This window comes from Arvicola amphibius, chromosome 2 (assembly GCF_903992535.2).
Source record: "Arvicola amphibius chromosome 2, mArvAmp1.2, whole genome shotgun sequence".
In the NCBI taxonomy this organism is placed as follows: Eukaryota; Metazoa; Chordata; class Mammalia; order Rodentia; family Cricetidae; genus Arvicola; species Arvicola amphibius.
This window is the reverse complement of record NC_052048.2, coordinates 77,884,378-77,899,698: the sequence shown is the minus strand read 5'-3', so window position 1 is coordinate 77,899,698 and position 15,321 is coordinate 77,884,378.

Sequence of the window (15,321 nt, the reverse complement as noted above, 5' to 3'; positions counted from 1 at the left end):
GGTGCGCCTCTAAACAGACTAGGCTCCCCAAAAGCCAGTAGGATCAAAACCCAGTGCCATTGTTCTTGGATTCTCAGTCAGCCCTCATTGTCAGCCACGTTCAGAGAATCCAGCTTGATCCCATGCTTTTTCAGTCCCAGTTGAGCTGGCCTTCGTAAGCGTCCATTAGACTAGCCCCGGAGTCTCAGTGGGTTGGCATACTCCTCACAGTCCTGACTTCCTTGCACATGTTCTCCCTCCTACAGCTCCTATTTTGGGCCTTGGGAGATCAGTCCTGCACTCCAGTGTGGGTCTCTGTCTCTATCTCCATCCATCGCCAGATGAAGCTTCTATGGTGATATGCAAGATATTCATCAGTATGGCTATAGGAAAGGGCCATTTCAGGCTCCCCCTCCTCAGCTGCCCAAGGAACTAGCTGGGGACATCTCCATGGATACCTGGGACCCCCTCAAGAGTGAAGTCTCTTGCTAACCCTAAAATAGCTCCCTTAATTAAGATATCTTCTTCCCTGCACCCCTATCCACCCTTCCTCCATCCCAACCATCTCTTTCCCCCAGGGTCTCCCCATCCCCCCATCCTCACTTTTCTCTCCACATCACCCCATCACCCCTTACCGCCACCCTACCCTCACCCCCAAGATCCCAATATTTGCCTGGCAATCTAGTATACTTCCAATATCCAGGAGAATAACTATATGTTTTCCTTTGGGTTCACCTTCTTATTTAGCTTCTCTAGGATCTGGAATTATAGGCACACTGATCTTTATTTTTGCCTAGAATCCACTTATGAGCTGTAATTCTCTTTCTTGGTTGAGTCTTTGTGTGGTTTAGGTATCAGGGTAACTTTAGCTTCATAAAAGGAATTTGGCAATGACTCTTCTGTTTCTATACTGTGAAATACATTTAGGAGTACAGGTATTAGCTCTTCTTGGATGTTCTGGTAGAATTCTGCATTGAAACCATCTGGTCCTGGGCTTTTTTTGGTAGGGAGGTTTTTGATAACAGTTTCTAATTCTTTGTGACTAACAGGTCTATTTAGATTGTTCACCTGATCTTGGTTCAACTTTGGTATATGGTACTTATCTAAAAAATGTCCATTTCTTTTACATTTTCCAATTTTGTGGCATACAGGCTTTTGTAGTAAGATCTAATGATTCTCTGAATTTCCTCTGTGTCTGTGGTTATGTCCCCCTTTTCATTTCTGATCTTATTAATTTGTGTGTTCTTGCTCTGCCATTTGATTAGTTTGGATATGGGTTTTTCAATCTTGTTTATTTTCTCCAAGAACCAGCTTTTTGTTTCATTGATTCTATGGATTGTTTTCTGTGTTTCTATTTTGTTGATTTCAGCCCCCAGTTTGATTATTTCCAGTCTTCTACTCCTCCTGGATGAGTCTGTTTCTTTTTGCTCTAGAGCTTTCAGGTGTGCTGTTAAGTCTCCAATGTGTGCTTTCTCGGTTTTCTTTAGTGGGCACTTAGTGCTATGAATTTTCCTCTTAGCACTGCTTTCATAGTGTCCCATAGGTTTGAGTATGTTGTGTCTTAATTTTCATTAAATTCAAGGAAGACTTTGATTTCTTTCTTTATCTCTTCCTTGACCCAGGTATGGTTCAGTAGTTGAAAGTTCAGTTTCCATGAGATTGTAGGCCTTCTGGGGGTAGCATTGTTGTTGAATTCTAGCTTTTATCCATGGTGATCCAACAAGCCACAGGTGGTTTCTAATTTTTTTTTATCTGTGAAAGTTTGCTTTTTTACTGAGTATGTGGTCAATTTTCAAGAAGGTTCCACATGAGCCGTAGAGAAGAAGGTATATTCTTTCCTATTTGGGTGGAATGTTCTATAGATGTTTGTTAAGTCCATTTGTTTCATTACCTCCATTAATTCTCTTATTTCTTTGTTAGGTTTCTGTCTGATTGACCTGTCCATTGGTGAGAGAGGAGTGTTGAAGTCTCCTACTATTAGTGTGTGTGGTTTGATGACTGCCTTGAATTCTAGAAGTGTTTTTTTTCCATAAGTAGGTGCTTTCATATTAGGGGCATAGATATTCAGGATTGAGGCTTCATCCTGATGAATTATTCCTGTTATGAGTATAAAATGTCCATCTCCATCTCTTCTGATTGATTTTAGTTTGAAGTCAATTTTTTTAGACATTAGTATGGCAACACCCCATTGTTTCTTAGGTCCATTTGCTTGAAAAACCCTTTCCCAACGCTTTACTCTGAGTAGATGTCTGTCTTTGTGGTTGAGATGTGTTTCTTGTAAGCAGCAGAATGTTGGATCCTGTTTTTGTATCCAATCTCTTAGCCTGTGCCTTTTTATAGGTGAATTGAGTCCATTGATATTCAGTGATATTAATGACCACTGGTTGTTATCTCCGGTCATTTTTTTGGTAGTGGAGTTTGTGTGTTATCTTTCTTTGAGTTGTGTTGGTGAGGGGTCACTAGATGACTGAGTTATTGTAGGCAGTGTTAGCATTGTTGGATTCCTTGGGTTGTGATTTTCCTTCTATTACTTTCTGTAAGGCTGAATTTGTGGCTACATATTGTTTAAATTTGTTTTTATCCTGAAATATTTTGTTTTCTCCATTGATAGTGAACGATAGCTTGGCTGGGTATAGTAGTCTGGACTTGCATCCATGGTCTCTTAGTTTCTGCAGTACCTCTATCCCGGACCTTCTGGCTTTCATGGTTTCCATAGAGAAGTCTGAGGTAAGTCTGATAGGTTTACCTTTATAAGTTACTTAACCTTTTTCCTTTGCAGCTCTTCATATTCTTTCTTTAATCTGTATGTTTTGTGTTTTGACTATTATATGGCGAAGGGAAGTTTTTTTTTATCTAGTCTATTCAGTATTCGGTATGCTTCTTGAACCTTCATAGAAATGTCCTTCATTAGGTTGGGAAAGTTTTCTTCTATAATTTTGTTGAATATATTTTCTGGGCCTTCGATCTATAATTCTTCTCCTTCATCTACCCCTATTATTCTTACGTTTGGTCTTTTTATTGTGTCCCAGATTTCCTGAATGTTTTGTGATGAGAATTTGTTGGATTTGCTGTTTTCTTTGATCAGTGCGTTTATTTTCTCTATGGTATCTTCAGAATCTGAGATTCTTTCTTCTATCTCTTGTATTCTGTTGGTTATGCTTGTTTCTGTAGTCTCTGTTCGTTTACATAGATTTTCCATATCCGGCTGGCCCTCGGGTTGTGTTTTCTTCCTTGCCTCCATTTCAGTTTTCAAGTCTTGCACTGTTTCCATTATTTGTTTGATTGTTTTTTCATGTTTTCCTAGGATATCATTTACGGATTTACTCAACTCTTCAAACTTTTTGTTATTCTTCTTGTCCATTTCCTTAAGGGAGTTTTTCACCTCCTGTTTAAGGGACTCTATTACTTTCATAAAGTCAATTTTTTCTACTTCTTCTTGATTAGTGTGTTCAAGTCCTCCTGTTATAACTTCGTTGTGTTCTGGTGCTTTCATGTTGTTTTTCAAATTGTTGGAGGAATTCTTGCATTGGCGCCTGCCCATTTCTTCCTCTGAATAATCCCCTTTGGGTCTTCTTTTAGAAGTTCAATTCCCCCCAATGAATTCAATTAACTCACCCCAATGAATGATGGATCCTCTGGCAGACTGTCAGGTCTCCTTGCAGGCCAAGCAGCTCGCTGACAAAGGGCCTACCTTGCTACAGGCAGGCTAATGAAGGAGGGGACCTCCCAGCGGCCTGGGTGCACTCAATTCCAGATCCCCGGCGCCCAAACAGGCTGAGCTGTGGGATTTTGTGGCCCCAAAGATGGGAGGATGAGGCGGGGTAGGGGGTTCTGGGTGCAAGCTGGGAAGGGACAGGAAGAGAGAGCCAAAGATTATTTTTTAGTCAGGTCAGAATAAATAAGAATCAGGATCTGTTGGTGAGGCTTTCTTACTGCCCATCTATGTTCTATCCATATGATGAATATGAAGAGTCTTTTGCACTCAGACTGGAAAATGTGTATCAGTTTAATTATTTAAATGTTCAGTGATTGCCAAAAAAAATTAAAGTATACATTCCTGCCTAATTCAACTGAATTTGTTATTGCCATGACTCCTGACAAATAATGTATTTTTTACAAAATAATTCTGAAAAAAAATTATGAATAAGAATAAGACACTCAGTACAGAAAAATTTATTTATTACAGTTATTTCAAGATTATCTGTTCAAAAATATGAATGGTTAATATGAAATGAATATTCTTGAATTGTTTTCAAACTACTCATTTTTATCACAGGACACATAAGACTTAGTCTGCTAGATTTGGGGAAACTGTCAACAGATTTGAAGTTTTTGCTAAGTCCAATTAGAGCTATTGGAAAAATGTTCATAATGAGCACATATTTTCCATCAATACATTTTGGTCACTGTTGTGTTGACATGTAAAGAGGAGAAAATCTGGAGACCATCAACACTTGTAGTCCAGATGAACTGATATGTGTTTTTTTCTGCCTTACATGAAATATGGAAGATAATATTAATTGTAAGGCCTGAAATTGAAAGTCTTCTCAAGACACCATGGTTGGAGAGGTCATAGGCCCTAAGGTAGATTCTGCCATTGTTGTTTTGCTAAATGGGGATGGAATAAACTGTTTTATAAATCCTTATATTTAATTGAATAGATTGGTGCTGTTCTTAGAATTCATCCTAAAAGCTTCTTGTTGCAGTAAATTGTGCCTACAGCAGAGGCTCACAACTGGTCAAAGTGAAGAGAATTAGTGAATTAGTAAGTAGAATGCTCATCCACATCTTGGGGATCATCATGGAAAAAGAAAGAGAAAGAACTTAAGAGCCAGACATTGTGGGGTTGTACTGCGACACAGTGTCTTCTAAGATGGACATGGCCAGTGTACTTATAAACAAACTACAACTAAAGTTACTAGTACAAGATTTGCCCCATCATCATTTCATCATGCAAAGGGAACTTGCCCATGTGATCTCTCAATGAGGATCTATGAGTAAACTTATGGGTGCTTGCTGGAAAAGCAGGGTCTTGTTTTATTAAGCAGTGTATCCCATATTCTGATAAATAACAAACATTCAGAAAGCAACTATAATTAAAGTTAGAAACAAAAGCCAGCAAGACGGAAAATAATATTTTCTCAACAGGAAAAACAGCAGAAAGACAGAAATGAAGTGGGATGAAATGTGGAACCTCAAGCAATAAAATTCTGATGTGTTTTATAAAATAAATAAATAAATAAATGAATGAATGAATAAATAAATAAATAAATAAAAACAGCGGGAAATGTGCGAGCTTTCTCTCTTGCTTCTCCCTCCTGTTCCTGCAGCTAGACTCTTTGTTTCCTGTTTGTGATGAGAGGATTGTTGTTTAGGATGGTGATCTGTAAGTTTTCCCCCTTAAATAAATAACCATTTTTATTATCCATAATTCTTAACTGGTGTGGGATTGTTTTGTGGCTTCAATGCTATGTAGAAAACTCTTAGTTTCCTGACGCAAAAATTCCTGGCCTTGGAATCAGAACACTATCCCCAAGGTGTACAGTAAAGCAGCAATTTGCATCTTTCTTTCTTCAAACGGGTTCTGCAGCTATAATAACAGAAGCTGATTTCAAGAGAAGGGGGTTATCTTAATGGGTCTGACCTAATCACAGAAACTTTTAAAATATAGATTTAGACAAAGATCAAAATGATACATGATGTAAACTGTACTTGATTTGGAGGAGTCTCCATTCCCAGCTTTTGGGATGAGGCAACATGATGCAAAATAAATAAATAAATAAATAAATAAATAAATAAATAAATAAATAAATAAAAAGAGTAAAATTATGCCTAACAGTCTCTCAGTTTAGATCCTGAAAGATCCCAAGCAGAGAACTGTGCACCACCATTCTTAGTTATGTAGATTTATACAAAAAGCTGATGAGCTGTTAAACTAATGGTTATTTGTGACTCAAGAAGAGAAAAAAAGGATGAACCACACAGTTAGAATATTTCAAGGTTTACACTGATGTCATCTTCCCACAGAGCTCATGACCTGAGATGAATCTGACATCCTACACACAGGCAGCAGTGTCTTACAGTGCTCCTGTTTCCACCACCGTCACCTGCCTCTATTCCCATAACCACATACTTGTTCTCTACTCTACAAAAACATAGATAGAAATATTTGCATGAAGAAGGTCATGCTCTGTCCTTTCTGTGATCTCCTGTGCCAATGCAAATTAAAATAGATCCATATCTATCACCATGCACAAAACTGAAGTCCAAGTTGATCAAAGACCATAACATAAAGCCAGCCACATTGAACATCATATAAGAGAAAGTGGGAAGTACATTGAGTGCTGCAACTAAAGGCATGTGCCACCACCACTCAGCTCATTAATTTTCTTACATACACATATATTTATACATGTTTTCCTAAATACATAAATACAACCTGCTCAGTTTCTTTAATATTATATTACTTGTATGATATTTTTAGGGCTACCATTTGGTTTCAGATAATCATTTGGTATGCTCCTCCCTGAGGAATACTATGTTTTTTACTCTCAGTTTTTCTTTTACCTATAGTTCTTTATAAAAAGTTTAAGTTTTAAGGTCTTTTCCCTATCCACCTGTACATGTCTATTGTTTTCTGTATTGCACTAATGTTTAGACTATCATATTGGTGATACCATATGGGTGCAGTGTCTATTATAAGAGATACATATTAAAAGGAACTTTCTGTTTCTCTGGCTTTTCCAGTTTTTCACTCCATCTTCCAAAATGACACTTAAGAATTGGATGAGGGCATTGATTTATAGATTTATCAGTTGGGGCTTGGCCCCATAACTTTGCATTTTGAACAGTTGTGGTTTTCTCTATTAGTCTTAGTTTAGTTCAAGGAGAAGTTTTCTTAAGGAGTGGACTAAACTATTCTGAGGGCATAGGACAATTATTTAGAACGTATTTGGGGATTATGCTGGAGAATTATAAATTCTCCTAATATTTATAGAATTATAGATTCTCCTAAAGAAATCTATGATTAGTGAAATTATAACTGTGGTTAGTTTGCAAGGCTTTTAATAAAGACATGATTTTCAGCTTGCTGTTTTGAAATGTTATAACTGATTTCTGCTAGAAAGTTGAGGAAAGCTTTATTAGGATCCTGAGAGATTTCCTCAGCAGAGACAGAAAGAGAATGTCTTACAACTATTGAAATACACTAACATATGAAGAAGAGAATCCAGACAGGTTCCTTAATAGTGCCTCTCCACAGTGAGAGCTGTCTAGCAACCCCTGAAGCAATACATTACAAACTGGGTGACCTTATTTGCAGGGTCTTCACAAGTAAAAAGATATGATGAGCCAGATACAAGGGCATGAAGAAGGCATCTTGGTGGGGGGTGGAATTGAATGGAGGAATGCATTTGTTTTATTAAAAAAGAGACAGTAGTTTTACGTAAAAGAAAAAAAAGCCACATACTCAAAAGATGCACAACATTTGGGTGTCTACTTCATAACTTATGAAAGGAATTTCATAGATCCTTCATCATATATTCTATGCAGAGCTCTTGGAATTTAAAAGAGTCCATCTTCATTTTATAGATAAGGAAACTCATCTTTTACTTTTCATGCTGCCTTTGTGTTTTATCATCCATTAATGAAGATGGTGGTAATGATGATGGTAACAGTAAGGGTAAGAACATGAACATTTCATATCTTGTTTGGTATATCAGTGTGGTCCAGTAATCTTGAGTTACTCTTTCAGACTGAGTTGACAATGATCTCTATGAGATCCTCATTGGTACTCTCTTAAATCTGCATACTGGTTTTACTCTGTGATCCTCAACTCCTGCTATAAACTCCTCTAAAGGAACGTCTTTAGCATTGTTTATCCCTTCTTCTCCTTCTTGCTACAGTATATCACATGGTTATCCTTAAATGAAAAGGAAACAATAGAGGGAGATGGTAAGGTGCCTTCCATTCAAACCAAAGTTAAGATTCACAGAACCACAGAAATTTTCCATCAAAGCCAGATGCAGTAGTTTGTAATCCTGAAGTACAGTACAATGGCAGGCAAAGACTTTCAGAGAAGGCATCTATTAAACCTGAGGTTGTGAACTATTTGGTCTCCTCAAGGAGTTGTGTGAACAAGGATTAGAGACTGGATAACAAGGTAGACAGAAATCATGTCATGGTTAATGAAGATGGCCTATACTAACCTCCATTCCTTGTTCTCTTATTTGGAGTTGAGAGACCGATAGAGTGTTGGATTAACATACCTCTGACTTTTTAAGGAAGGCAATGGGCTTTTATACTTAATACTTCTGTGTGACAAGCATTTTCCTAATGCTGCTTACATATCTGTTTACACAAGATTGTGAGCCCAAGACAGTCCATATGTATTCATGTTCATGTCTGAGGGCAATGTTCTTGCTATGGCATGTAAGAAGATAAGAGAACAAAATTGGGTGTGGCTGATGATTTCTGCCTTATCTGAGACAAGGCCTCTTATTTTTCAGCCTGCTCATGAAAAGCACTATGGCCCAGGATCTTCTTATGATTCTCTTTTCTCCTGTCTTGTCTCTTATCTTGCCACAGCATCACTGCAAGTGCAGTCTCATGCTAACACTGCATCTAGTTTTATGTGGTTTCCTGTGGTGAGAACCAGGTCATTACACTTTTCTCACCCAACCACCCCCAGGCAATTTTTAAAGATAAAAGCACTGAAAAGAAATTCTTTAGGCTGAACATAAGTTATATGTCAGAAATATAGAACTTCAAAAATGAAGGTAAGAATTATGTAAAGGAGATGTGTCCCATTCATGTAGAAGAGTCATTTGAAAGGCATTTATTAAGGTGTTCAAGATTATTAAGGCATGTTGTCATAGTGATAAAAGCTAATCAAATTTTCTTTGGTTTGAAGTCTATTTTGTCATATATTAGAGAGGCAACATCAGCTTGATTTTTGTGGGTCTTTTTGTTTAAAATACTTTTCCTTATTTTATCCTGAGGTAATGTCTTTCTTTAATGTTAAGGTATGTTTCTCAGATCCAGCAGAAAGATGAATCCAGTTTCCAAATGCATTCTGTTTTTTTGTAAATTTTATTAAGGAACTAAGACCACTGATATTTATTGAGAGTTATGAGTAACCAGTATTTGTTTATTCCTGTTATTTTATTGTGATGTGTGGGGCTTTCCCCCTCTTTATTTTGCTGGTCTGAAATTATTTATGTGTTCCTTTTATTTATTTTCTTTTCATTCAATAATAAATATCAGGAAAGGTGAACTGTTAGTGATGTGGGAGGGTCTTCTGTTTGAGTTGATTTCATTGGTTAATAAAGAAACTGCCTGACCCATTTGATTGGCCAGCCCTTAGATGGGCAGAGTAGACAGAAAAGAATTCTGGAAAGGGAAGTTAATAGACTGCCGTGCCTCTCCTTAGGGAGACAGATGTGATGAAGCTCTGGCCCAAGATGGACATACGCTAGAATTTTCCTGGTAAGGCACCACTTCGTGGTGCTACACAGATTATTAGATATGGGTTAATCAAGATGTGAGTAAGAGGCTGAAACTAATGGGCTATGCAGTGTTTAAAAGAATACAATTTGTGTGTTATTATTTCGAGGCATAAGCTAGCCAGGCAGCCAGGAGCAGGGCAGCGGGAATGTGGCCCACAGCTCCTCACTACAGAAATGGTGCCAACATGGATGGCTGAATCCAGAGAAAGCCTGAGAAAGATTGGGAAAGAATAGAGTAAGGCATGTTTTCTTGGTGGCAGCAATTTCTCGGGTCTGTTCTGCTTGCTAGAGACAAGCAAGCGCTCTCATCTAAGAGAGGCTTCCTGATTCAGCTTTATCTGCAAAACTCTGCAGCTCTTTAAGAGGTCCTGCCACCAAACACTTAAGTGGTGTTGATGAAAAACTGACTGCATGCTTTTCAGTTTTCAGCCATAGCAGGAAAAAAGCTGTGCTGTTTTAAAATGCCAGCTTTCTGGGCTATCCTGCCAGGGCAAACTCTGACTCTTTCAAGCAGGCAGTCCTGACTATGGAGCTTTTGATTGTTGTTTAACACTGCTGCAGCTTGCTTGCTGGCAGGGACCTTGAAACGCTGTAGAGCTGTGGCAATGAACATCTCTGGCTGGTATCTCAGCCACAAGGCTGGAATTGCAGAAAGCTAAGGAATGGGTTGGATCTAGCTGTCAAAGCCACAGCTTTAGTCCTACCAATATTGTTTGGTACATTAAAGACTCGTGGTCACAAAAAGTAAAAGAAAGATTCAAAGTCAAAGAAAACGTCTAAATGGTTTCCAGTGTGTTAAAAATATATGCAGGCTAAAGGTTAAAGTTCTTAAGAGTAAAAAAGAAAAGAAAGGAAGTAGTTGGGTGTGGTAGTACATACCTTTAATCCCAACACTTGGAAGGTAGAGGTAGATTGATCTCTGTGACTTCAAGGTGTGGTAGCACATACCTTTAATCCCAATACCTGGGAGGCAGACACAGATGGATCTCTGAGAGTTCAAAGACAGCCTGGTCTACAGAGTTATTCCAGGACAAAGATATACAAGGAACCTGTCTCAAAAAATAAATGTAAAAATAAATGAAACAGAAGTTAAAAAAAAAAGCTTCACAAAGATGGAAAATACACAGAGAATCTTGATACTGTATGCTATTATGCTCTCTTTGAATTGTGTGAATGTTGAGGAAGGAGCAATAACTTCTAAAAGAGATTTGTTTATAAATGTTGCTGAACTAATCCAACATAGATATTTTGAAAATATCTTGACTTCAGAATTTGGATCTAAGGATATGATACTTTGGAAAAGAGATTCTTCTTTTGTTTTTACAGAAAATGAGACCCTATGGATTGCTTCTATCCTAATATGGTATGATAGACCATGTCCTCCTGAAAGGTTGCTGTGAACACCTTCAGAAAATTACTTCACCCAACTGATGACTGAGATGAACCTGGCACACAGGTTACACCATGAAAGATCTGATTAATAGTGCCCTCATACAGCAGGAAGCAGTTTGGAAAGAAATAACTATGTCCATATTCCCAGATATTGTTTATAAATGTTCTTTTACATTTAAAGGGGGAAATGATATAGATATGAATAATTTACATTGGTATAAATTTTACCCTATTGATATAAATTTAAGGTCAATTTTGTAATATGTATATGTATTTCTAATACTGATTAAGGTATTGTGATTGTGTAGTTCATTTAAAAATGTAATGTATAATTAGGAAATATAGGTTGTTAATGGATAGTCATCAGTAATAGTCAATCTTGTAGTCATGTTAGATTTTCTAGATATATAGAGATATATTTCAGTTAGATATACATTCTTCATATCTTTCAAAGACTGCAAAATATGGCATTTAAATGTTTTAATAACTTAAGGCTTTTCATGACAATGAGACACTTCAGCTCCTGGCAGCACCAATCTACTTCAAGAGGAAGATGGGCATTGAAGAGGCTCCTTATGGAGTTTGATAGCTATTTGGGCAAGAAACTGCTCTTGCCTGGACTGATGCATAAACTGGACACAAAGAACCCACAGAGAGAGGACGGCTGAACTTGCCTAAAGGTGAGTTGGTCTTTTGGGGTTTCTGATTCATGAAAGAGTCTGTGAGACATTCTGAAGGACACAGCAGATAGTGACTGAATTGTCTTTGAAATTTCCTGCTTCATGAAAAGTCTGCTGGATGCTGTTGGCCTGAAGGCTAAAGATGGATGCCCCAATGGTACAGAGGTACTTTGGATGACTGTCCAGGCAGCGAGATGTCTCTGTCATTTCTAGGGTTTGGAAGTTGCTTATTTCTTGTTTACTTAGGTAATATTATATCATTCTAAAATCTTTGATGGAGTTGAAGAATAGATAATTATGGTTTTCCTTAGATATGATAAAAGATAAAATAGATATAAATATTGTAACTGTAATTCTTGCTCGATAAATGTTTTATATGTAATTTTGCTATGTTAAAGTTAAAGCCTTCTTTTTTCATTTAAACAGAGAAAGGGGAAATGATGTGGGAGGGTCTTCTGTTTGAGTTGATTTCATTGGTTAATAAAGAAACTGCCTGGCCCATTTGATTGGCCAGTCCTTAGGTGGGCGGAGTAGACAGAACAGAATGCTGGGAAGGGAAGTTAATAGACCACCGTGCCTCTCCTCAGGGAGACAGACGTGATGAACCTCTGGCCCAAGATGGACATACGCTAGAATCTTCCCGGTAAGGCACCACTTCGTGGTGCTACACAGATTATTAGATATGGATTAATCAAGATGTGAGTAGAGGCTGAAACTAATGGGCCAGGCAGTGTTTAAAAGAATACAATTTGTGTGTTATGTTATTATTTCGGGGCATAAGCTAGCCAGGCAGCCGGGAGCAGGACGGGAATGCAGCCCGCAGCTCCTCACTGCATGTTAAGTCTAAAGCAAAACACCAAGCAACCCAAAAGGGTGGACCAGTGTACTGACTTGGTCTAAAATTTAATGTAGGCTCCATTCAAGCTGGACTGTTAAAACATTTTTGATGGTTAGATAAAGCCATAATTGCTCAGGAACAATTCTTTGCCCTAGTTAGAAGGGGCATATTATTCTGCAGTGATAAACACCTGTGGTTAAATATCAAAGTCCAAGCTAACCTCCAGTTTCCCTCAGTCCTTATTCACAAGTACTTGTTATGCATCTGTTGTGATTCCTAAGAAAATACACCCCATGGGAGTGGCTCTATTAGGTGTGGCCTTGTTGGGGTAAGTGTGGTATTGTTAGAGGAAGTATTTTACTGTGAAGATGAGATTTTAGATATCAAATATGCTTAAGATATTGCTCAGTGTCTCAGACAACTTACTGTTCCTTATAAGGTATAGGAATCTCAGTTACTTCTCCAGTACCATATCTGCCTTGATGCCATCATGTACCACTATGATGATAATGGGGTGAACCCTTCATCTGTAAATAAGAAAATCCAATTAAATGTTTTCCTTTATAAGACTTTTTGTGGTCCTAGTGTCTTTCACAGTAATAGAAATTCTAACTAAGGAAGCATATTATACCAGAAGCGAGTATCATAGCTCTTTTAACATGCCCAACTATGCCAACCTCTAGAATTTTAAAGTTCACCATCTTCCTTCCTCCCAGATCCCTGCTCCCTTTATAACAACAAGGTTTTTCCCCTGATCCACTATTCTCTACTATTTTCCTCCTTGTTATTCTCTGTTAATCTCCTGCTTCTATCTGCTACTAAGAGATAGCCCTGGAGATGTCTAGCCTGCTTCATTTTCTCTCTGCTCTGGAAACTTTCTGATGCCTCTAGATGTTTTCTCATATCTGCAATAAAACTTTCCTGAAAATTAAAAAGAGACTCTTTACTGTGCTCTTCCTTACACTGGCCATTGCCTACAAGTACCTAGATGTCTGACAGAGTAATGAGATAAGATGACAAGAACCAATAAAACTATAAGACAAGGAAAAGGAGATGCCTTAGTGCCCAGAGGAAATTTGGGAGAGGAAGATGTCAAGGAGAGAACAAACCTTTTCTCTTGTCTGCTTCTTTTGGGTTTGTTACTCCTATCTTCAAAGTTTTTTCTTTAAGACCACAGACAAGAGAAAGGGGACAAGATAAAGCACCAGGCAGTCTGTTCTCAGTCCTATCATTATGCATATTCACTGTCCACATAAGACTCTTTTCAACTGTTTCTTTCACAGGTACCCTGGGTCTAGGGAAGGTGGTGCAACTAGACCTTGGCTTTGCTCTTTTGGAAACTTATTGCCAGTCAGCCACTTAGACACCAAGAGATGACTCTTCAGGGTATAATGACAGTGACAAACTGAAAAATCCTTAAGTGCTATTGTTAGCAATATGAGGATAAATTCTTTCCCTGATCAACTCAGAATCAGATAGAGGCCATCATCAACACTGGTCAAATCATAATAACAGGGAGTCTTTTGTGGTGGTCTGCTGAGAATACTGTTGGTACTGGGGCAAATTGTAATTTCCATTACTGTAGGGAAGACTCACTCATCTTGCAGGTGATGAAGGATTTCTTTCCAAGGGAGTCTATAGCATCTCCCTAGATGAGGGATAGCATTCTGACCATTGGATCAGTAACCAGAAGGATCAGAGCAGATATAGAGATGCTGTGAGAGACTACTCTACCAGTGGTGCATGGGAAATCAGTACTGTAGCTATATCATTTCATCCTCTTTCTCTCCCACATCCATCTCTGCATTCTTGAACTCTCAAATTCATGACCTCTTTATCCTTAATTGCTACCATTACAGGCATGAACAATACATGTACAAATATATGTACACACATAGGTATCCTACTGACTCCACTTAGAGTTAATCATATAGGCATGTATTTATGACAGACCATTTGGGATTAAATAATCTATCAGAGGAACACTTGCAGAAATAAAATTAATTTTTCTACTCTTATCAATCATTGATTGCTTGTAGTTTTAACTTAAAGTAAGGCATTGCTTCATTTTTTGTGGGTTTTCTTTATAACAATATTGTATTTCTTCATTTAATTTTATTTTATATATATTGAGTTTTGCTGTTGTAGACCATGTTTGTTCAATGCTCACACAAACCAGAAGAGGGTATTGAATCCTCTGGAACTGCAGCTACAGATGATTGTTAGCTGCAATATAGGTACTGGGAAATATCTAGATCTTCTGAATGAGCTGCTAGTGTTCTTAAAGGCTGAGCCATTTCCTAGGCCCTTACATCATGTTAAAAAAAAAGACCCTGGGTCATCTTAACTAAATTCAAAACACTTTTGTGATGGGGATATCCCCAATTATGACCACTCAGACACAATTTAGCCAATCCAAGAGGCTGGGGCTACACTAGGCTAATTTGGGATTAAGTTTATCCCTGAGTATTAGACTACAGGGCTTTTAAAGGCAAAATACATATCCTGTTGTCTTGGTCCACAGCTGCAGGGGGAGGTTTGTATAATAAAACAGTTTAGTGGACACTATGATAAGCTATTCACTGGAGTGGGGGTTCTGCAGAAGAAGAAAGTTTAACAGAAGCTAAGATAAATTAGCTGGGGCATCTTGGCCTCAGGTACTACAATAGAGTTGTGTAATTTTCATGGGATCCTACATCAAGAAAAAATTCTAGTTAAACTTGAAAGATTCTCATCACAAATACAAGATGTAGGAAGCTGTTTTGTCCTATTATATTTTATTCAATGTATGAGCAAAGGTCTCTTTTGCAGTTCATACTTTATAACATCTGGACTGACAAAACTGGAGAGACTAGTATTCCATGTGTGATAGTGAATACAGATGTATCTAAGATATATTATATATAATAAATAGAGACCGAACCAC